General features: G+C 41.2%; 1 protein-coding gene across 2 annotated transcripts in view; it reads right to left on the minus strand.

Moving 5' to 3' along the window:
- Positions 1–10,054, minus strand: part of NCKAP5 (NCK associated protein 5) — a 902,113-nt gene extending 892,059 nt beyond the window's left edge. For both annotated transcript variants that reach the window (XM_053918599.1, XM_053918600.1), the window contains exon 1: positions 9,818–10,054. The gene's annotated coding sequence lies outside the window, so the exon portion shown is untranslated. The remainder of the gene's footprint in view (positions 1–9,817) is intronic.
- Between the last annotated feature and the right edge of the window lie 12,664 nt (positions 10,055–22,718).

Raw genomic sequence — 22,718 nt, forward strand, 5'->3', positions numbered from 1 at the left:
TGTCTTAACTGCTTTCTTATAATTCTCTTGAGGAAGAAACATACTAATGTGCACAATGAGACAATGAGAAAGAAGAATCCTCATGCATGCAGAGTTAGTGCCATCAAACTTACTGATGGGCTAAATATAAGGTGAGATACATGAGTAATAGAATACAAACCACATCTCTAATGAAAAGAAAGAATTCTGCATTCTAAATAATGGAATGAAAATAATGCTTTTGATGTTGATAAGGCTTCTGGCTGATAATTTATCTTTCCAGAGCAAATACTGCAGGAGAAATTAATGTTATTTTTCTCTCTGCTTGCACATTCACTTGCACTCTTGGTCTCGGGCATGTTTGGTTGCTGCATAAAGTTTGCTACATTTTCCTTTCCAACTTTACACAGCTTTTCCCCCCAGAGAATATTCATGGGCATCAGTCACTTCAATGAACAAACGGTAAAAACAAAGACCAGCTTCTTGGCCACATTCATATTCCTGTCACCCAACCACCTTTGCAACCAATGTTTCAGCCTTTACAAGCACAGCCCATCCTACCCCAGGTTTGTGTATGTGCATTTATTTATTTACATACACATACATAGAGATATTTATATGGGGTTAGATATATGGAGATAGATACAAAGGAAAGAGAGAGAATGAAATTATAAATCTGCAAAGATTCTTACCAAGTCCACTGAGGAACTATCTCTAGAAAATTGAAGACACATGTCAGTTCTTTATAAAGATCACACAAAACAGAAAAGGAAAATCTAAGAAAGCTACTCATGCAGAAAGTATTTAATCAAAGAGTAAAGACAATTATAACATCTGTTAATCTTCTGTGGGGGTTATAATTAAATGCTTTGGAGAAATACCCTTTCAAGGGTGCTTCTTTAACATCTGTTGCAAGGACACCCTGTATTGCACAGTGACGAATCGCTTCGGCACTTTGGAAAAATGGGACTTCTGGAGATTACAGACACTGCCGAAGTCCCCATGCACGCAGCCCAGAGCTGCACCCACTGTCCTGGGGGAGGGAAGTTGCTCCTCAGTGCTTTCTGTTGTGAGTCAGACTGCATGCACTCAGCATTAAGTAATAACAGGACTGTGGGGCCAGAAATGGCCTTGGAACTACCTGATTTCCCCCTCCATTTTGCAGATGGGGCCACTTGATCCCATGTCCTACAGCTGGCCTGTGGCATGATTTAACAAGCAGGGTCTTTCAATTCTCTGTCCAGATTACATTCCACTCTACCATGCTGCTTGGTCCTTTGGATTCTCTCTCACTTTGTCATAAAATTTAGATGTGTTATTTAACAGGATAAGCATTATAAATTTATGAAAAGCTGGAAAACTGAAATGCTTCCTTTCTTCTTTATCCTCCTGTCCACTGAGAAACACTGACCATCATTACACTCTTCTACCCTCCTTTCTGGGGAGGATGAGGAGGGGGAGAGGTAAATGAAGGTAAAAAAAGAGAAGAACATAAGAGGTAAGAAAATAGAGGGAGAGATGGAGAGAGAGGAGATTGAGAAATATAAGGAAAGAGAAATCTGGTGGAGTAAGAGAGAGAAATAGAGATGGGGAAGAGGAAGTGAGCAGGAGGACTTAGGGAAGGTGGGCCAAGGATGCAGAAACAGTATATCAAGTTAAGACCCCACCAAAAGGATCTGGACACTCCATTATATCCACCCTACTCCATAACCTGTTTCCATTGAACTTCAAATAAGCAGTTCTATATACACCAAAGACCACAGGATTTTGCAGTTTTGCCAAACAAAATGCAGAGATGATAAAGCCAGGGCATCACATGAACAGATGCAATGTGTTGAGCAATGAAAAATGTGCACATATGGTAAGAACATAATAAATGCATTCACAGTCCAGGAGGGGGTTAGAGATGGGCAGTTCCCTTGGTAGTTCTTCTGGGCTGCAAACACTGGTATATGCCAAAATACTGAATAAATAGGGCTCCTGACATGTGGCATGGGGATTAAACAAATCCCGATGACTGGGACACATTGTGTTGTCATCAGCCCTCTCATCTCCCTTCAGAAATCACCTACTTACAAGGGCCCATCATGCCTTCAAGGATAAGGAGTCAATAATGGTTGTAATGGCCACCATGTGATGGGGTCTCTATAATAATGGTTGCACTGGCTCTCTAGGTACTTTATCCCATTTAATCCTCATGAAGATCCTATAAAGAGGTAATATAATCTAAACATCTGGCTCAAAGTCTTACTGTGCAATCTGGAACAAATTAACCTCTTGGTACCTTCATTTTCTCATCTACAAAATGGGATTAATAGTAATGTCTATCACAGAGGGCTATGTTAGGAATTAAATGAAACAATATATATAAAAAGCACAACAGGGCCAGATACATTGTAAGCACTTCAAAAACAGTAGGTGAAACTGTTGATGCTACATTTTATGGACAAGAAAAACAAGCTCAATGAAGTTAAATAACCAAAATCAGTGGGTATCAGAACAGAGATGGAAACCCAGGAACATCCAACAGTAAAGGCCATGTGGGCACAAACTGTGGCTATTTGTCTTCTGTTCCTCTGTCTGTGTGAACTGAATCCAAAGGTTCTGGTCTTTCTAGTGTGTGATGCAGCCTCTCAGGAAAAGGGTATCCAGCAAATCTCTAGCCCAATCTAGGGAACATAAAAGGGCACATTAGCAGAGCATTTCCTGTTTCCATTCCCTTGTCCTTATCAACAAGAGAAGAAAAATCTTCCTCCACTATCTTCTTCATTTATTCTCATGCCTTCAGAGCCCTCATTTAACAAATGTCACGAATATTGATGCATACATGACTAGAAATAAATAGGCACTCACTCACTCGTTGAAAGTTAGGTAGAAAACAACGCCATGCCTTTATGCCGAGTCCACAGATATTTTGAATGCTGTAAGATTTGAATGTCATCAGTTGAGTTATAAAAAGGAATGTTTTTTAAATTATTTTATTGTTGTTCAATTACAGTTGTCTGCATTACCCCCACCACCACTCCCCCCATCCCAGCCAAACCTCCCTCCCTCCCTTGCTTCCACGCCGCTCCCCCCCCCCCTTGGTTTGTCCATGTGTCCTTAAAAAGGAATGTTTTTATACGTGTAAAAATGGTGAGGAGAAAAGTATAAAATTACAGTCCGAAAACTTGCTTATATCCATCCATTTACCAAATATCTTCTGGGTGCCTACCATTTGCCAGCTAGGGTTCTAGGTGCTGAGGCTACAATATTAAACAAGACAGACACAGGCCCTGCCTTCACAGAACTTATAGCCTAGATGGGGACGATGGTTTTGATCAAATGCACGACCATATATTTAATTACACTAATTGTAAGTGCTGTAAAACAAGTACCTGAAGCTAACATGCTATATAACAAGTAGGGAAAGTTTTCCCATGGAAGGGTCATTTAGCCTGAGCAGGAGTTGTTCCAAAGAGGCTGGAGGGATAGGGACGGGAAGCTTCCTAAGAAAGAGAAATTTTTGGTGAGTAGGAGGAGCTGAAAACAGGCCAGTGCGTAGTTAAGAGAATAGCTCTGCACTAAGCCACTGAATTGAGTTTAGAAAAGTCAGCACAACTGCCCATGACTCTTTCCTTTACTGGACAATGAGTGTGATGGTTCTGAATCTATGGTACCCCATAGAGTGAGAAGATTCTGGTCCAGGTGCAGAGAACAGAAAACCTGTTTTGGTGAGAGTGGGGCTCACTCAAAAGTAGGAAGCAAGTATAAACTGTTCCTAGGAGAGGGGAAACATCATTTCTTCCCTTCACTTATCCAGAAGTCAATGCTAGTTCCCCAAAAGGCTGAGACAGTCTCCAACTCCAAAAGACATGTCATTTATAGATTTTATGGCTTGGTATTCAAAGTCCTGGTTTGGCTGATGGGCTACTAATGATTTATCTGAATCCTCCAATTTCCCCCTAAGAAAACAATGAAAATGAAAAGCTAAGACTTCTAATTTCTCCAGATAGAAAGAAATATAATGCTCTTAAAAAAATTACTTTGGTAGTTTTATGGCTATTAATCAGGTATCTTAACAAACAATGGCTTCTTAACTGTTGCAGTCTGTATGTGTTTATTCAGTTTAATAAGGCCCTCTACTGGCAACCTCTAAAAATACAGTCTCTTTCAAATTAAATAAACTATTTTCACTATCGGTAGTCATACAGAACTTCACATTCCTGATCTTACAAATCTGGGCTGAAAGAATGAGTGAGAAGAAAATTAGAAAACAGAGATATAGGTTTCAGTTTGCATGGGATATTCATTTACCTATTCATAAAATAACATTTTATAAAGTATCATTTGGTTTCCTCTCAGTTATTCTAGATGTCAAAGGTACTCAGAAACAAAGAATATTTCTTACATTAAAATATATCGAGTATTCATGGAACCTTAAAACCAAATTACAAATGTTATTTACCAACTACAATAAACCATATCATGTCTGTCTCATTAACCACATGTAAGTAATTGACAGAATAAAGAAATACAGTCAGAATAGTCAGAATAAAAGAAATATTGAAGGCAGGCCTTTTAAATTGCTTCTGTATGCCACAACTAATAATTAGCTTCTTCCACTTGACAACTGACAATAAAACAGTATATAATGACTTGAGAATTTAATTATAAGAAGTACATTTCAAAAATACATTATCATTGACACATTTGTCAAGCGCTGTTGAAATGACTGGGAAAATTTAAGTATAGTTTCCTAAAACACTAAGTAAATTTTTTAAATGAGGCAATTAATAATTTTAGTAAAAAATATTTTAACAGGATAAAAATATAATCAACAATAAGTGATTTAACTCAACAGCAAACATTTCCAATCATGATAAAAATAAACACTAAATATACATTTAATCAACAGTGGTGATATTATTCATTGGAGAACAGGAAGGTTTGAGAAATATATATTGTAATCCACCATAATAGGAAAAACAACCAAATAAATTGATATTATATATAGATATAAAACATTATTTAGAAATATCACAGGAAAAAACAGCTAAAAGAGTAGCAAAAGCCCCCGAGGAGCAGGACTGGGGAATGGGAAGGAAGGAGTAGCTCGGGGGACTTGTACTGCAAGATATACATGCAATATGGATATATGTATATATATAAAAATTTAGTGTTGTCATTCAGTTTGTATACTAAATAACCAATATATGTATGTATTCATTTAAGACATATAGTTATGTATTTACATAAACATTTTAGTAGTTTGTTTTTCTAAATTATGAGCATGTATTGTTGGATTTTTTTAAAGTTTCTGGAAACTAGTTATCACTGACAATGGAAACCATTTGGAACATACCTTTTGGACTGACCTGGATCAGTGCTCAGTTTCCAGATTCACCTGGAACTGAATTAAAGTTCAATTTGGAATTCAATTAAAGCACTAAGCTTTCATGGAGCAGCTTGTCAGCCATGCATCTTGACAGTAACACTTGTTCCCACATTTCAGAACTAACAATTCTTCTTTCAACACCATAATATTTATCTGCCATATTAATATTTGAGCTTATTTTCCAAAGTGAGTTTGGAACTTTCCTGTTGAACTCAGTCCATTGGGTTTCCATAGTGCATCAAAATTCTACTCAAAAGCGTCACTAATCCAGAAAGTGTATTTCTAAGAGAAGTGACCTGTTTTCTTGTCCTGAAAATTCCAAGATTAATTTATGTAACTACTGGGAAGTACCTTGTATAATTGAGACCTTCAAGCCAACGCGACCCACTTCATTAGACAAGTGTGTACTGAGGCGTAGTAAATGTTGTGGGTAATGTTCTATGTATCCAAGAGATTTATTATTTCATCTATAAAGAAAGCACAGCTAATTGGGAATCCAAAATTCCAAAGGCTTTCAACTTTGTACAATTAGACAAGTAGAGAAAAATAAGGCTGTAGGATACCTTGTGTTTAACTGGTTCTATAACTTGCCACTGTTCAGCCTCAACCATCCTATTTAAATCCACCATCACAAAATACTACCATTTTTCTTGGTAAACTTGTCTGGGGACCAATCAAATGGCCAACCATTAACCCCCACCTTCCTTTTTTTTTTTTTACCTAAATCCCCTGGATTAAGCTCCTGATCAAACTGAACTCAACCTACCAACACCCATACCGAGAATGCAAATAATCTTGATGTTCAGCCATAAACTTGGGCTAGACTGCAAGGGGATTCATATCTCAGATCAAAGGAAAAACATAAATACCAAAGAACTGGTCATGGGCTTTAGACAATTCTGAAAGACTAGAAAATGTGAATCACCAGTCCAACGGGTTGGTACCCAGAAGTGTTCATCTGATTTGCTGCTCTGACAGTGTAATCTGTTCAGGGGAAGACAAGAAAAATCAAAGTTCCATCATGGGCTCACCAGAAAAATCGCCTCCTCCACCCAGAGAACGGCACCATGAAAGGTCAGGAGTATGGGCTCAGGGTTCAAATCTTGCCTCTCCCTCTTATCACCCAAGTGACCTTTAAACATGACTTCACCTTGCTGAACCTCAGTATCTTTGCCTGGGAAATGAGTATCACAGGATACCATATGCAAAGAACTTAGGAGTGTGCCTGTTACACAGAAATCCTTCAATAGTGATTAAGGGGAAGAAAACAGTTTAAATTTTCTTTTACAGTGCCTATTAAGCATGCACTCATATTTTCTTTTTCATCACTTACTGGGAACTCATTCTCTGCCAGGTGCTGAGCCATGCATGAGATTGCAAATTTGGCAAGGGCCTGCAGGATAAATTCTGTGGATAGAGAGGTGCCACAGGCAGAAGTATAAAAGTACAGAGGTGCTAAAGAACACAGCAGCCCAGCATGTTCAGATTACAGAAGGCATCTCTGGTAGCTAAGCCAGTAATTCCCACCCAAATCATCTGAGGAATGTTTTAACTATTCCTGAATCTCATGGTGCAGATGCTAATTCATTAAGTCTGGGTTGGGACATGCATCTGCCAAGTAAGTATTAATGACAGTAGCTAATACTTATTAGCACTAATGTATGCCTGGTATTATGCTTAGCATTTTAGCTGTAATAACTTATTTAATCCTCCACCAGGTCCCCAAAAGATGGGCACTCTTATTACCTACATTTTAAAAATGAAAACTTGAAACAGATAAGTGAATTAGCCAAGACCATAAAGCCAGCAAGTAGTGGAGGGAGGACTTGAGCCAACACTGTCTGGTTCCAGCCCAAACCCTCAGTCACAATGCCATGCTGCCCTGCAACCCTCCATGGGACTCTGTTGAGCTGTCAGACCAGGAAACTGCAGAACAGATGTATGAGGACAATCAGGGGAGTGGGGAGAGGTGAGCCAGGCTCAGCTGGCAGGCATCGCATCAGGCATAGCCTTGTTAGCATGCTGAGGAGTCTGGTATTGAGGGCCTTCAACCAGAGCAAAGAAGAATTTAAAGCCACTCAGCACACTTATGTGATATTTTTATTAGCAAACTGCAGAGGCCTGGGTGTCTGATGCAGGCAAATGGGATATTTAAGATTAATAACTGACTCATTCTTTTATTTAGTATTATATATTGAATAACTACTCCGTACCGGGTGCCATGAATATATGGAGTTATTAAAACATAGCCCTTGTTTTTAATGGAAAGACATATGTGACTATATGGCAAAAAAGTTCCAGATCCCACAACAAAAGTCAGCATAAGATGCCATGAGCATCTAATGAAAGAAATCTTCACTGTGACCTGGAGAATCCCCAGAGGCATCCCACAGGCATGGGTACCAGGGGCAAGGGAGGTTCCAGAGAGAAAAGGAATGTGGGTGTGAGTGGAACCGAGCTGACTGTTAGAATCTGAGGTCTACAGCTGTAGTGAGAGAATGGAGAGGGTGGACGAATCAATGAGAAAGTGGAAAGAAGGTTCTACCTACAAGAGGGGACCCAAAGAAGAGTCCGAAAAACAAAGGGAGGTCAATAAAAAGTTTGAGACAAAAGTAAAGCAGAAGCAAAAAATGTCAGGGAACCACTTGTATCTGATACAAAATGCCTTCTGTACTTCTCAACTTCCGAAATCACCTCACTTGCCTTTCATTCACCAACTGTAAAATAATCACAGTTCTCTTGGTTCCCTAATGAAAATGATGAGCAAGAGAGACATTAAAAAAGCATATTCAGAGCCAAAGACAAAACAGAAATGTTCTCTCTTTGCCAGACCACCTTCATCTACACACCTTCACACTGCCCTGCCCCTACAAGGCTTATTAGCCACGTGTGGGTCCTGTTTCTTTTATGACCCATGAGAAGTGGAACGTGCAATGCATGCCGTGTGAGCAGAAGGATTTAGTTTCTAGTTGTATCACTGCCACCATCTCTCTGGGTGACTTTGGACAAATTATTTCTCCTCCTTGTCCCTGAGATTTTCTTCTGTAAATGGATAAGCTTTGAGTAATATTTTGAAAACTGCTTTAGCAGCAAATCCCTTATTTTAAATGAAAATTCACAGAAAGCACTGATCTTTAATGCATGAAACATATACAAGCAGAGTGTGTGGTGATGGAAAAATTTGGAGCTGACAAACACACAGGAAGTTGCACAACTTAGTGCCCCATGGAAAAGAGTCGAATATTTTTGGATCTTTCTGGTACTGGATTCTTACAACTCTCTGAGACCAGAGATGAGAGAAAGGCAGCAGCGAAGGCTGTCACCGCTCTCCTGGGCTAGTGACAGAGCAGCTAAATTGAGGAGCAGGTCAGGTCTCCAGGAGTGACGCATGGGGTTTGTGTGCAGGAGGTAACAGGCTAACAGCCATTTCTTGCCAATCGGCACAGTGCAGCTGACAGTTTTAGAAGGCAGGACTCAGTTCCGATTTGCTACTGGCTGCAAGGGGCTGAACTGCAGGCACTAAAGGGCAAGCCCAGTCTCTTCAAGTGGGCAATAGAGAGACAATCTCACAGAACTCTCGAGCACAGCTTCCAAGAGGCCAGGTGGCCCAGCACAGCCGTGATAAGAGGGAGCCCATGTCCAGTCTGGCACACACGGAGCATACTCTTCCTATACCCCAAAGAATATTAGAAGAGTTTTAAAGAATCAGAAGGAAAATGAAAGAGAGGATGTGGATCTTGAATCCTGACCTCGCTGTGTGTCAAAAACAAACTTTTTCAAGAGTACGTTATTTCAGGTTTCTGACTCAGAAGACGAGTCAGAACAGTGAATATTTCTCCAGATACTCAAAGAAAAAAAAACCCATATAGAAATGGTTTCAATTTCAAAACATTTTTCTATCCTTTAAATTCCCCGAGAATGAATGAGCTTGTGGGGAGGGGTGGTGCCGTCGGGGTAAAGGGTGTAGGCAGGAGGAAACAAAATACTATAAACAACAATCACATATGACAGAAATCTATAAACCACAGAAAGGATCAGAGACAAAAAGTAGGTTTCCCCTCCAGCACATCAGTTAATTAAAAATTAGTCTTTATAGTTTTCTATTAAAATGCTTAGATCAACCGAATAGTTTTTTGCATGGTTGGTTGCTTTTTATTTAACAACAACAACAACAACAAAAAAAAAAAACCAACCTCCCTGCAGAGGCAAGTAATTAGGAACTCAGTACTATCTTGTTATCATCTCTGTCCCGGTGCCTCTTCTCAGACACAAGGAGTCCTCTACACCTAAGAGGCAACTTCAGCGCACCATAATTGCTCAGAGCAAATGCATACTTGGGGTGGCAGCCCAGAGAGCCTGTAGAAATGCGTAAACATCATTATCTCACTTTAAAAGGAAAGCAATCTGTATAAATAAGAAAAACTGTTACAAGAGTTTTTAAAAAAATTCCAACAGTCTTACTTGCAGTTAGCGCTTCAGTCAACACATATCACAGTCCTGGAGACAGACACAGGAACTGCAACAACTCTCTCCAGCTAAACTTTCCTCCCGAGTTTATCCTCTGTTTATTTTTGAAGCATTAAAAGGCTGCGCTAAAAGGACACACTCAGTTTTCCTGAATATCCAAAGCGGCAGCAAAGTCCTGCGGAGAATTCACAGCAAGTTTGCGGAGACTCGCTCCCTCCACTGCGGCTCCGTGGTTGCTCCGAGCTTGTAAATACAAGCTCCGTGGACAAAGTCCCAAATGACATCACTGGCAGCTGCTTATTGTTGAGTCTTTATTAACTGACTGTCAAAAAAAAAAAAAAAGGAGGGGGTGGGGAGCAAGAGTATCTTTTCTGCAGCAAAAAGCAGCAAGTTGGAGTGGATTCCAGTTATACATGCATTAGTAATCCCATTGATTCAAGTTTTCAAGAGCTTGGTTTCTCTCAGGTTAGACCCTCTCTCCTGAATAAAACCAAGAATCTCCTCCCATAATTTACACTGGGTAAACTGCAGACAACAAGATAGGGAGGGAAAGTCTGAAATGCCAGCACAGCCCTATCGCGTTGTTTACCCACCTGTTTCCAGTCGGCTTCAGAGTTTGATGATTCACTCACATACGAATATTATGTTGCCAAACAACTTTTACTGGGATATGCATACCTGTGTCACATATTTTCTAGCTGGATAGTCTTTGGTTACAATTAAGTTTAGATACTCTAAAGTTTACCTTGGGGTAGAAGGAAGGGCTCCTTGAGATCAGAGACAAAATTTTTGTGTATGTGCAAGCAGGCAGGTAGTTTCCTGAGAAAAGTGCTGGAAGCTTTCTTCAGATTCTCAACATTTTAATGGCCTATCTGTACCAGCCCCAGCACACACCCCGCCCTCCCCCAAAAAAACAAAACCAAAAAAAAAAAAAAAAAAAAAAACCCTGCCAAGTATCTAATAATCTCAAGGGCTACTGTAAACCCCACCACAACCAACTAGCAAGTTATAAGTGGGCTCTTTCACCCCTATTTTCCACTCTCTCACGGAATCTCTCTTCCTCCATCAGATGACTCTTGCATTTTTTAAACCCTCACTGGAGGACATGCTTATTGATTTAAGAGAGAAGGGAAGGGAAGGGAAGGGAAGGGGAAAGAGAGGAAGAGAAACATTGATATGAGAGAGAAACATCAGTTCGCTGCCTTTCATATACACTGGCTCCAAACCCGCAATCTAGGCATGTGCCCTGACTGGGAATCGAACCCGAGACCTTTTGGTTTGGGGGATAATGCCCAACCCACTGAGCCACACTGGCCAGGATTCTTACTTGCATTTTATAGTTATCTCCCATGCACCTCCAACTCCCACCTAGAGAAACCCACAAATTCTATACTGTCTCTGCTTCAGGCTACAACACTGTAGTCCACTGTTTTCCTCCCTTCCTCTGAACTTCTACAATGATGCTGACTATTTATATTTGCTGCTTTTTATATACTGACTTGTATTTTTAGCTTGTTTTTTAGCCATCTGTGTCTGTCTCCCAACTCAATTTGAAAGGTCTTTGAGGGCAAATATTGTGTTGTGCTATTTGTTTATACCCAAATTGCCTGCCATAGTGACTCTTAAACAGCAACGTGGAGAGAAGAGCATAGAGGGTGGAGGCAGGAACAAGGTTGGTGGATTCCATGGAACGAGGTGTATATTTAGATTAAACATTCTCCCTGCCCTTGGAAAACAATGACCTCACATCTTACTACAGTGGAGGTTCACTGCGTATCCCAAAATTATTTTCTCGAGAGCAGTGATTGATTATTAATTCGGAAGAGTATCAAGAACCACACATCTGCCACTTTTATGGAGGAATCAGTTGACAGTGCATGTCTTGGGTCACTAATGGGTCTTAAGTCAATGCAATATTTATGAAAAGCAAATTATAAGTACCTAAATATTTTATAAGTACCAACCCTTGGACCCAGATATTCCACTAATCCAGAGTGATCCCACAAATATACTCACAAAAGAGTCCAAGGATATAAACTCAAGAATGTTATTTGCAGCATTATTTGTAAACCAATAGAACAGAGACAACTTAAATATCCATCAATATGAGAAAAGGTACAGTACACAGATTGTAGTCCATGTATATTATACAGCACTTAGGAGGAGCTGAGGAAGTTGGCATAACTGTGCATAGACTGACAGGAAGAAGTAGGTAGTTGCTTGTTGAATGAATAAAGCAAATTGCAGTACAGAACATAGCACACGATGGGAGGAACTAACGAATTATTAAAAATGGTTATCTCTGGGGAGGGGGATGAAGGAATGTTCAATTCTGTATGTTTCTGTGTAGTTTGACTTTTTATTAAAAATAACAATAAAAGTATATGATTGTACAATTTTCATAATAACCCACAAGGAGAATCCTAGCTATTCCTTCAACAAATGTTTGACATATAGAAGGTGCTCAATAAAGATCTATTAATTGAATGAATATCTGTGGAGTTGCTACTAGGATACAGCAGTACATGGGGATGGGACAAAGAAGAGGGAGAACCAGGCACTGGATTTTCATTTCTGATTGATTGACCTACTCAACCCCTTGCCATTACATTTGAGGACTGATTTGAAAACTTCTTAGACTCTGTCCACCTTAGGAAATGATTAAAGTCAGGCACTCAGAACATAAACAAACCGCTGACCTTTCCTGTGTGCAATTGCTGTTTGACAAGTAGAGTTTTAAGGTAAGACAAGCATGAACCGCTTTGGTTCAGTTCTCTGGTTGCTAGCAAGCACTGGACGGAAGTCAGCTCCCTGTCATGGCTGGCCTAACATTAAGGAACTCCCCCACCCCACCCCCTCTCAGGGGAGGGGAGGGTGCTCTAATCCACAAAGAGTCTTCAGAGCTTTACTTAGGAGGAAGTGAGGCTTTGAAAGTCAGTGGCCTGGAATGATGGCACAAAACAATGGCCAGTCTCCCCTACATACCTACATAGGGTTCACCTACCAGTAGAAATTCACAGTCATAAGCTGTGCAAAAGATACATTTTCTTCAGGGGACTAAAAAGTCCAAGAAAAAGAATGAAAATGAGCACAAAGGTAAAATAGGGTTTTCGAAGTACTATTTTCAGTCCTCTAGAGAAAACATGCTGGGGTCCCATCTTATTTCCTAGTGAGAAGATATCCTACTCTGTAGTAATTCCTGCATGTTTTTATATTGCTATGATCCACGTATTATAGGAGCCTGAGGCCAGATTCTGTTTAAATGCACATTTGACACCCCTTGGGAGTCATAAAGTCACACTTTCCCAAGTTAGAGTTAAATATCTGTATTAAATGTGACTTGCAACTTCATATCGAAATAAATAAGGGAAAGGTTAGGTAGCAGTGGGAGGGAGGTATTTGTCCCACCTCTACCAAGTAATCATTAATGCTGCAGCCAAAATTACCCCCACCTGCTGAGATGCTTGACCCACCTCTTCCAGTGCCTTCTACGCCTCCATTCCGGCAATCTCCTCTCCCCATGTGGCCAGCTCCACCAATGGAGGACTGCCAGGCAGCGTTATAACATGCATATATATGTCTCTATATCTGTTCATTGTCTTTTAATGTCCTATGTTGTATTCTTCGTGTTGAAGTGTTTTCTGTTTTAAACGGGAAAATCCCTGAAGTCAGAGATCAGGTCTGCAAGGTGTGAAACACAGCCAAAAGGTCTTTTTTACAGGTGTTTGCTGGATCACTGGATCTGTCTAGGGACCTATCAAGACTATCGTCACAGGGACAGTTGCTACCTCCAGTGTCTGATTTCCTCTCTACTTCCCCCTCTTATCCTGATAAACAAGCATAACCACTGCCATTTATTAAGCATTTATATGTGTCATTTGCTTTAAATGTGTCATCTAATGTACCTTTAAAATGGCCCAGTGAGTTAGATACTATCACATCCCTTGTACTGCTGAGGAAATTGAGGCCCAGAGAGCTCTGTTCCTTAAGTAATTTCATTATGATCATACAGGTAAGAGGTAGAGCTACCACTTCAATTCTGCCTGACCTTCCAGTATCCTGGGGAGACTTAAATACCTCTGAGGATTGTAAATATAAATAACAGCAAGTTGGAATTGGAAGCATGTAGCCATCTTTAAGTACTCAGTTCTGATTCCTGTATACCATATGTAGCAGGGGGCACTCAACAGACCTTCAGACTTCAATCTCAAACTAGTGTGACTTCTGCTCCTTTCCGTAATGTAGCCCCTCTGCTTAGCTCTCAGGCCTCAAAGACAGGTGCAAAGACCATGAGAATCAGCTTCACAGGTTTTACTCTCAGAGCATCAGTGTACAGTAAGTTCTCCATGCCGTCAGAGATGGGCAAGATTCAATAGTGGAAAGAGAAAATATTGGAGAGCAAGCATTTAAAAGTGTTACCACCTATTTCCCTTTACATGGAGACCTTCAGTGACTTGTATTCTTTTCCTCTGGTATCTAGTTTCTCTTGTGGAGCTAATAGTTCTACTAGGGCTAAAGAGACAGCCTGTTGCCAGCTAGTCTGCTCTGTAAGAGTTAATATGATCAAAAACAGGAGGCAGAAGAGATGTTAGGGGTAACACAGGAACACCTCAGCATTTCTCAAACCAGTTTACCTGCCTTTAAGGGTGGGGTTTCTAGGGGCACTGAGACAGCATATTAAGAAAGTGGCCCACATCATTCTCAAGCCGATGGTATGCAGACATATTTGAAGACGTACTGGTTATAACAAGTGAAGTGAATATGTGACCCTCTTGTCTGCAATCAGACATTAATAAAGATCATGTAGCTTTACCCAGGTTCCTTAGGAAAGAAACCCATGATCAATTGGAAAATTCCTGGTAATCATTACCTGCAATAGATCACATCTGACAGAAAACTGGTGCACAAAGCGCAACGTGGAAAAGGTAAAGTGGGTACCATGCTGATGGTCCCACACATATAGGCATTCATCGCTGCAGATGTTACAGTAGTCCCATACATGAATCACACAAAAACAACAGTAAACCATAAAGTGTGAACTCCAACAAAGTTCAGATTGCTCCCATAATGACTGCTTTGATGCATGTGACGATATATCAAATGTCAAGCTTACACACGCTTTTTTCCTCAGCTGGGGAGCAAGGGTTGCTTGCTGGTGCTCTCAACACACATGCAGTCTACCCACTGAGCTGTTCACACCTTCGGGACACCAGGAACCTTAGCAGTGGGGTCTAGTATGGCAGATGTCTGTTTAAAGAGGTGAAAGAAGAGATGCAAATTCTACTGATTATGAAAGTTTCCCTGGGACCTGTCTCAGAAACGGAGTACTATGCCCCCATACATTTGCTTTCTCAACCAGCTCAGGCACCAGGCCCAGCCAGAGCGGTACAGCAAGGGTTAACGTTCCTAAGGCAGTGGAAGGCTTTGGATGAAAGGCCCTATGTAAGTATAAAGTATCACCGTGAAGCTGGAGGATTTTATTTCAGCCTCCTCATTGTGTTGTTGACAGTGCATACTGTGAGTTTGACATTTTTAACTACTTTGCTTGCCCCAAATAAAAAGGGTTGGGCAGGAGGAGGTGGGAAAAGGGGAGGGGTGGGGGAGCCATAGTCTTCCCCCAACTTTGATTTTACACAACTCCAATGCACAGCATTAAAGCCCAGTTTTCAAGCTGGGTCCAACAATGCTACTCCAGAGATTTATGTAAATTCATTAAACAAGATGCAAGTTGCATTCCTTTTAACCTGAGAACAGACTCCTGAAACCGGAGCCTGAGGGAGGTCTCAAGGGACTCAGCTGTCTGTAAACTGAGAAAGCAACTCAGTTTGTGCCCTGTAATGATTGTCTAAATAAAAAGACCCTGAGTTCGATTTCCACCAGATACTGAGAGGCCATTAAAATCAGTGATAGCACTAAGGGAGGAAGGAGATTGGGACAGCCACTGATTTCCCAGTGTGTGAGACCCAGATTGTCTCGTGATTAGGGCCTTCAATGAAGCCTGTTCTAAATGGCATGACAGTCAGCTCTCTGGGGTTCCCAAAACACACTGGGGCTCCAGCACTTAATAGTCCCTGCCCCCCGCTGCCTCATACTTGCCCTGACAACCCCACTAAGATGCAACGGGAAAAAAAATAAAGAGCTGATAACACTGGTAGGGTGCAGGGTGGAGGTGGCGGGGTGGATGGGGCAACAGGGCTTGGTCCCCAGGGGACAGACTCCTACATTCTGGAACGCCTGTCTACATTTGGCCACATGGCCAGCATAGCCCTGGGCTGCCTTGGCGTACTCAGGCAGCACCATCAATCCCCCTTTTATGCTGACAAAGATTTTTAAGCTAAAAAGGCAAAAATGGGGATGCTTAGGGAAGACAGATCAGAGGTCTGCTGAAACTGCTTTTCCCCCTTTATAAATGCACATGCATGTAATACAATACACACACAATGATATTTTTTCCTCTGATTGCCTTTATAGAAACATCTTACTTATGTTTGTGGAAAATAGACCTCAAGGGCCCTATAGGAAAGGCTTCCTTACAGATCAGAGAGAGAGGGAAGTCAACAGAAGTGGCAGAAATAGAGGGGCGGGCAGAGTGCAAGCTGTGGCTCAGGTGCATGGAGCACCTATGGAAACAAGGCTGAGGCTCCAGGAGACTAGCTGCTTGGGCTTTGCAGGGTCTTCTCTTGTGGTAACCATGCCAGCAAGGGTGACACAGTTAGCCTTTCTCCCAGGAAAGGAGGAGAGCATGCCTTCCTTACATTGCCAGGCAGAGCTCACTATGGTGTGGAGAGATGGTCCTTGGTCCAGAAAACCCAGGCAAGAAACCTCTGTGATTCCCCTGAGGACTCAGAACACCTGAGGCACTCAACTGTGGAATACTAGATCTTTGGAGGTAAAGGAGCCCCTCAGTTCTATCGTCACTGCTATTTTAAACTGTATGCCTTAAATAAATCCAGGAAAATTGCTTTAAGTCAGATTAAGCCTTTTCCAGGTACAATAATCTATGAGGACAAGAAAAAGTCCAGATGTTATTAATGTAACAAGAACGGTTTGTGCGACATCAATGTAACCTGGCAGCCAAGGAGAGTGGACTGGAATGCACATGCGTGAACAATGACAACTTCACTGTACTAGTCAGTGGGGGCAATACATGCTGTTGATGCTATGTGGCTATCACATTCAAAATGACTGAGTACAGCAACAAATCTGCATCAAATTTTGCACTAAGCTTGAACATTCCTCTGTAGAAACTATTCAGATGATTAAAAAGGCCAAACCTATGGGCAACTGATGATTGGCAGCTTCATCACAACAATATGCCCACTCATGCATAGATTTTTGCATAGATCACGTCTCATGCAGAGATTTTTGGTGAAACATCAAATCACCGAGGTGACTCAGTCCCCCTACAGCCCAGATTTGGCACACTGCAACTTCTGGCTTTTCTCAAAACTGAAATCACCATTGAAAGGAAAGAGATTTCAGACCATTGATGAGATTCAGGAAAACACAGTGAGGCAACTGATGGTGATTGGGAGAATTGTGTTAGGTCCTAAGGTGCCTATTCTGAAGGGGACTGAGGTATCATTGTCCTATGTACAATGTTTCTTGTATCTTCTTCAATAAATGTCTGTTTTTTTCATATCACATAGCTGATACCTTCTGCACAGACCTTGTACTTAGTTAAACCTAAAATTCTGCTGGTGGTGAAATTATTTTAAAGGATAACCTTTCTATTAACAAAAAAGAACCACAATTCATATGGTTTTGTCTTTCACCACCCGGATTGTTTCACTTAGAATAATGCTCTCCAGTTCCACCCATGCTTTCATAAAGAGTATCAGCTCCTTCATTCTTTCTGCTACCTAATATTCCACCATGCAAATGTACCAGTTTTTTGATCCACTCATTTACTGATGGGCACTTAGGTTGCTTCCTGCATTTGGCTACTGTAAATTGTGCTGCTATGAACATTGGGGAGATAAGTTCTCACCTATAAGTGGAATGTAATCAACAAAACAAACAAGCAAGCAAAATATAACCACAGACCTTGAAACAAAGAACAAGCTGACAGTAACCAGAGGGGAGGTGGGAGGAGATAATGGGGGCAGGGGGGAGGGGAAAGGTCATCAAGGAACATGTATAAAGGACACATGGACAAAGCCAAAGAGGGGTAGTATCAAGGGTGGGAGGTGGGGATGGCTGGGGTGGGGGGGGAGTGGTGGGGGGAAAATGGAGACAACTATACTTGAACATCAATAAAAAAATTAAAAAGAACCACAATTCAATTTACTAGTTATAATTTATTATTTTGACTGATTATAATAAGGTGAGTTCTATTGGTCAAGCTCAGGAGATGCTATTGTTACGTTAGAAATCACTTAGTGATATGCCTGGCTAATACCTTTTGAAGATATATAAAAATGACAAATTCTTTGTTTTATAAAAAGATAAACGTAGTTAGTATAATGGGGAGGCTTTGGAATGTTACTTTAGCAACAGAATACTTTTGAAATGAAGTCTTAGGTAGAATTTGATTGTATAAAATAGTTCAAGGGCGGTATCAGTGGGTGAGGTCCTATACTGCCAGCTCCACCCCCCGCCCACCTTCAAAAAGAGCAGAGAAAGGACATACAGTCATAGGCAGGGCTTTATGAGTTGAACTAAATGACATCATTCTTTCCCTGTCTACTTCATCCCTTAGTGACCCCTGTCCTCTGAGCCCTTTTGACCCATACCTTCTGCACCACCCACTTTAGCACTTAATTATATACAACAAGGACTTGTGTGTTCATATTCACATATGTGTGTTCATATACCTCCCAAGCAGACTGCAGTCATCTTGACACAGAGACCACATTCTATACTTCAGTAATTCCTCTGGGAAAACATGGTGCTAGGCATATAAAAGCTGTTTAACTAAACAGGGATTTATTCCAATTGACAAGGAGATGTAAAGTCCCAGAAGGCCTAAAATTTAAGGAAGAACAGGTGGATCTGATCCAGCTTGGGATGCCAGTCACAGACTTGAATGGGCAGTGGGGAAGGGGGAGACAAGGCATCAGGGCCTAAGATAAAGAAACTTGGCCGCCCTTCTTTTTCCTCCTTTCTTTTCTTTATTCAGTCACCCCTCTTCCAAGCCACAAGTCAGATGCAGATTATCATACCTGCCTACTCCTCCAAGATGCAATCAGCATCACTTAAAAATGGTGAAAGATATGTTGGGAGTCCAGAAAAAATCACATATTATTGTCTAACAAATGTTATGTGAATTTGAAGGTTACAGCAATGCATTAATCTTTGAAGTCATTATCTTCTCATTGCTGATTTTGATCAGGCATTCCCTGAGTCACCCACCAAGCACCATAAGGGGCAGTTTACAACTTACACAACGAATCCTCATTGAGTACCTTCTGTATTCCAGACTCTATGCATATTTTACAATCGGAGCTGCTATGAATACTCATAGGATATTCTGTGGATATCTACTGATTGGGAAATGTAATGTAAAAATACATTGCAAAATATGTTTTCACCCCTGATAAAAATAAGTAGTAAGCATAGGGTAAGAGGTGGCAATTGAGACTGTGTGTTAGGACAGAAAAATTAAGGTAGCCTGACAATAAAGTACATCTAATTTTATGCACAAGATTCTTGGATAAAAAGAATTCAGTTATTAGCAGGGAGCCCAGTTTATCAATGGAAATGTAATTGCTGATTGAGTGTGAACTATGGTTGCTATGAGGTCAGAAAGTCCGGAGGTCACAGTTAGAGAAATACATCACGTGGTCAGAGCCTTTCCTATAATACATCCCATATTTTGAAAACAAAGTAAACAGATGTTACCCTCATTTCAATGTAGAGACAAGACTAGTTTCCACCAAGCCCTTTGACCCTTGACTTGGATTATGCAATCCCTAGTAATATACTCCCAGAAGCAGGTAACCTCCCCACCCCCACACCAAACTTCCATGCCAGACACTGAATTACGTCCAGTCCCCAGAGAGACTCATTCACTCTAAAAGGGGACAGTGTATATACCAGAGGACAGTTTTGGGTGAAAATGTAATTCTCACTAGCTTTGAATCACTTATCATCCCTCTAGTGAGAGGAAAAGGAGGAAAGAAGTAAAGGATGGGCCAGAATCCATAAGGTGAGGGCATGTGCAGAAAGAAGGCTCCAGGGTTGTTCTGTAGGGCACATGGGTTGCAGGAGCACCCCGGTCTGGCTAAGACACTGGCTCAGACCTGACCTGACCCCTTTGGCATTGTCAGTATTCAGTGCATTATGGCATTTAGCTCTGGTTTGCACCTTAGATTTATTGCCTATTTTACCCTTCTTTACCTGTCCTCAGCAGTTTGTTCCAAACAATTTTCCCTTCTAATTCATTGCCCTCATGTTCAATTTCCTTTTGATCTATATTTATCAGCTGCCACATACATGTGGAGCACTGCAGGAACTATCAATAACATCTCTGTTCTCTATCACCCTTAACTACACAGAAAAACATCTGCCCACAGTTTCCCAACCCTCTACCCATCCCTTATTCCATGACTTTGTCTGTTACTCCTGGAGGTGAGTTGGAAGAGGCTTTGTATCAACCCACCTAGGGCTCAGGTTTAGCACTAAAAGTCAAGCATTCTGTGAAACCCCTCAGTCCAGGCAAACCCACCTCAATTTCTGTTAGAACTTCCCAAAGCCACAAAAAAAAATAGTGTTTCTTTTTTTAAAATTATTTTATTGTTGTTCAATTACAGTTGTCTGCATTTACCTCCCACCACTCCCCATCACCCCAGCCAAACCCACCTCCCTCCCTTGCTTTCACCTCCTACCTTGGTTTTGTCCATGTGTCCTTGATAATTGTTCCTGAAAACCCTTCTCCCCATTATCCCTTCCCACTTCCCCTCTGGTTACTGTCAGATTGTTCTTAATTTCAATGTCTCTGGTTATATTTTCCTTGCTTTTTTTCTTTTGTTGATTGTCTTCCAGTTAAAGGTGAGATCATATGGTATTTGTCCCTCACTGCCTGGCTTATTTCACTTAGTATAATGCTCTCCAGTTCCATCCATGCTGTTGTGAAGGGTAGGAGATCCTTCTTTCTCTCTGCTGTGTAGTATTCCATTGTGTAAAAGTACCATAGTTTTTTGATCCACTCATTTACTGATGGGCACTTAGGTTGCTTCCAGCACTGGGCTATTGTAAATTGTGCTGCTATGAACATTGGGGTGAATAGGTTCTTTTGGATTGGTGTTTCAGGCTCTTAGGATATAATCCAAGCAGTGGAATTGCCAGGTCAAAAGGCAGTTCCATTTTTAGTTTTCTGAGGAAATTCCATATTGTTTTCCACAGTGGCCTCACCAGTCTGCATTCCCACCAACAGAGTACTAGGGTTCCCTTTTCTCCACAACTTCACCAGAATTTGTTGATTGTTAATTTGTTTATAATGGCCATTCTAACCAGTGTGAAGTGGTATCTCATTGTGGTTTTAATTTGCATCTCTCTGATGGCTAGTGATGCTGAGCATCTTTTCATATGTCTCTGGGCCCTCTGTATGTCTTCCTTGGAGAAGTGTCTGTTCAAGTCTTTTGCCCATTTTTTAATTGGGTTGTTTGTCTTCCTGGAGTAGAGTCATGTGACTTCTTTACATATTTTGGGGATCAAACTCTTGTCTAAGGTATCATTGGCAAATATGTTTTCCCATACAGTTGGTTCTCTTTTCATTTTAATGCTGTTTTCTTTAGCCATGCAGAAGCTTTTTAATTTGATGAGGTTCCATTTGTTTATTCTTTCCTTCAGTGTGTTTCTATAAAAGTCCTCTAACACCCTCAAATTGTTTCCAAGGGCCCCTCTCATATGAAAATTCTGCTTGGCTTCCTCTACTTCCTGTTGACCCCAGTAACCTAAACCTCTGTTCCATTCCTTTGTTCCCATTTTCCCTGCTATCCTTCCTTCTTTCAGCAACCTCCTTGCCTTCCCCCACCCATCCCTGTAAAAAACATTTGGACAAATGGTGAAGACTTTACAAAGAGATGTTATGATGTACCTTCGTGATCTCATCTTTTAGTCTGGAACTTGACCTATGGGGGACACGGACTTGCACCATACAGATCTCTCCTCAAGCAGCCTGGAGCCTGCAGCTGCCAGCACCTCCAGGATTTGCCTCACCCAGGGCTCATTCTTTCCCAAGTGGCGCGTATCCATGTAGTAACATAAAGGCCAGGAAACTCTGAGTTGATGCGCGTCACTCCAATAGGTCATGTGGAATCCACAGCAGCCTGGAGGGTTGGCTGAGGCTCTGTTCTCCTTCTCCCTGCATGCTGTGCACAGTTCACCTTGTCCCCTCTGCAGGCATCTCTCCTCAGTCAATACTCACAATACCCTAACCCAATCAATGTGCAGACTGCACAGTTTCGGCTTCTAGAGAACCCAACCTGCGTCATAACCACAAACCTTGAGAACTTTAAGTACAAAAGGGAAAAGTATGGTTTCTCCAGAGTCCTCAGTAAAATCTGCTTTTTTGAGGTAACTAGGACCCTGAGTCAGGGTGAGAAATTGCAATCTGGAGAGCCACAAGTTATGCTCCAGTACAGAGGCAACCCAGCAGATAATCTGAAAGCAGAGCAGAGCAGCAGCTTCAATAATTAAGTAAGTTACAGAAGGTCAAATAATAACAACAGTAACTGAAAAGATAATAAACACTCATACAGCACTTAATCTGTGCCAAATGCCTTTCACAGCACTTTAAATGTCTTAGCTCAGTGAAGCTTCACCACAGTTGTGTAAATTCGGCCCTTCCATGATCTTCGCTCTACAGTGAGGAAACCAAGGCACAAACAGGTTGAGTAACTTGCTCAAAGTTGCAGAGTGGGCAGAGCTGCAATTGTAATTAAGCAACTGG

This window comes from Desmodus rotundus, chromosome 2, assembly GCF_022682495.2.
Source record: "Desmodus rotundus isolate HL8 chromosome 2, HLdesRot8A.1, whole genome shotgun sequence".
Classification (NCBI taxonomy): Eukaryota; Metazoa; Chordata; class Mammalia; order Chiroptera; family Phyllostomidae; genus Desmodus; species Desmodus rotundus.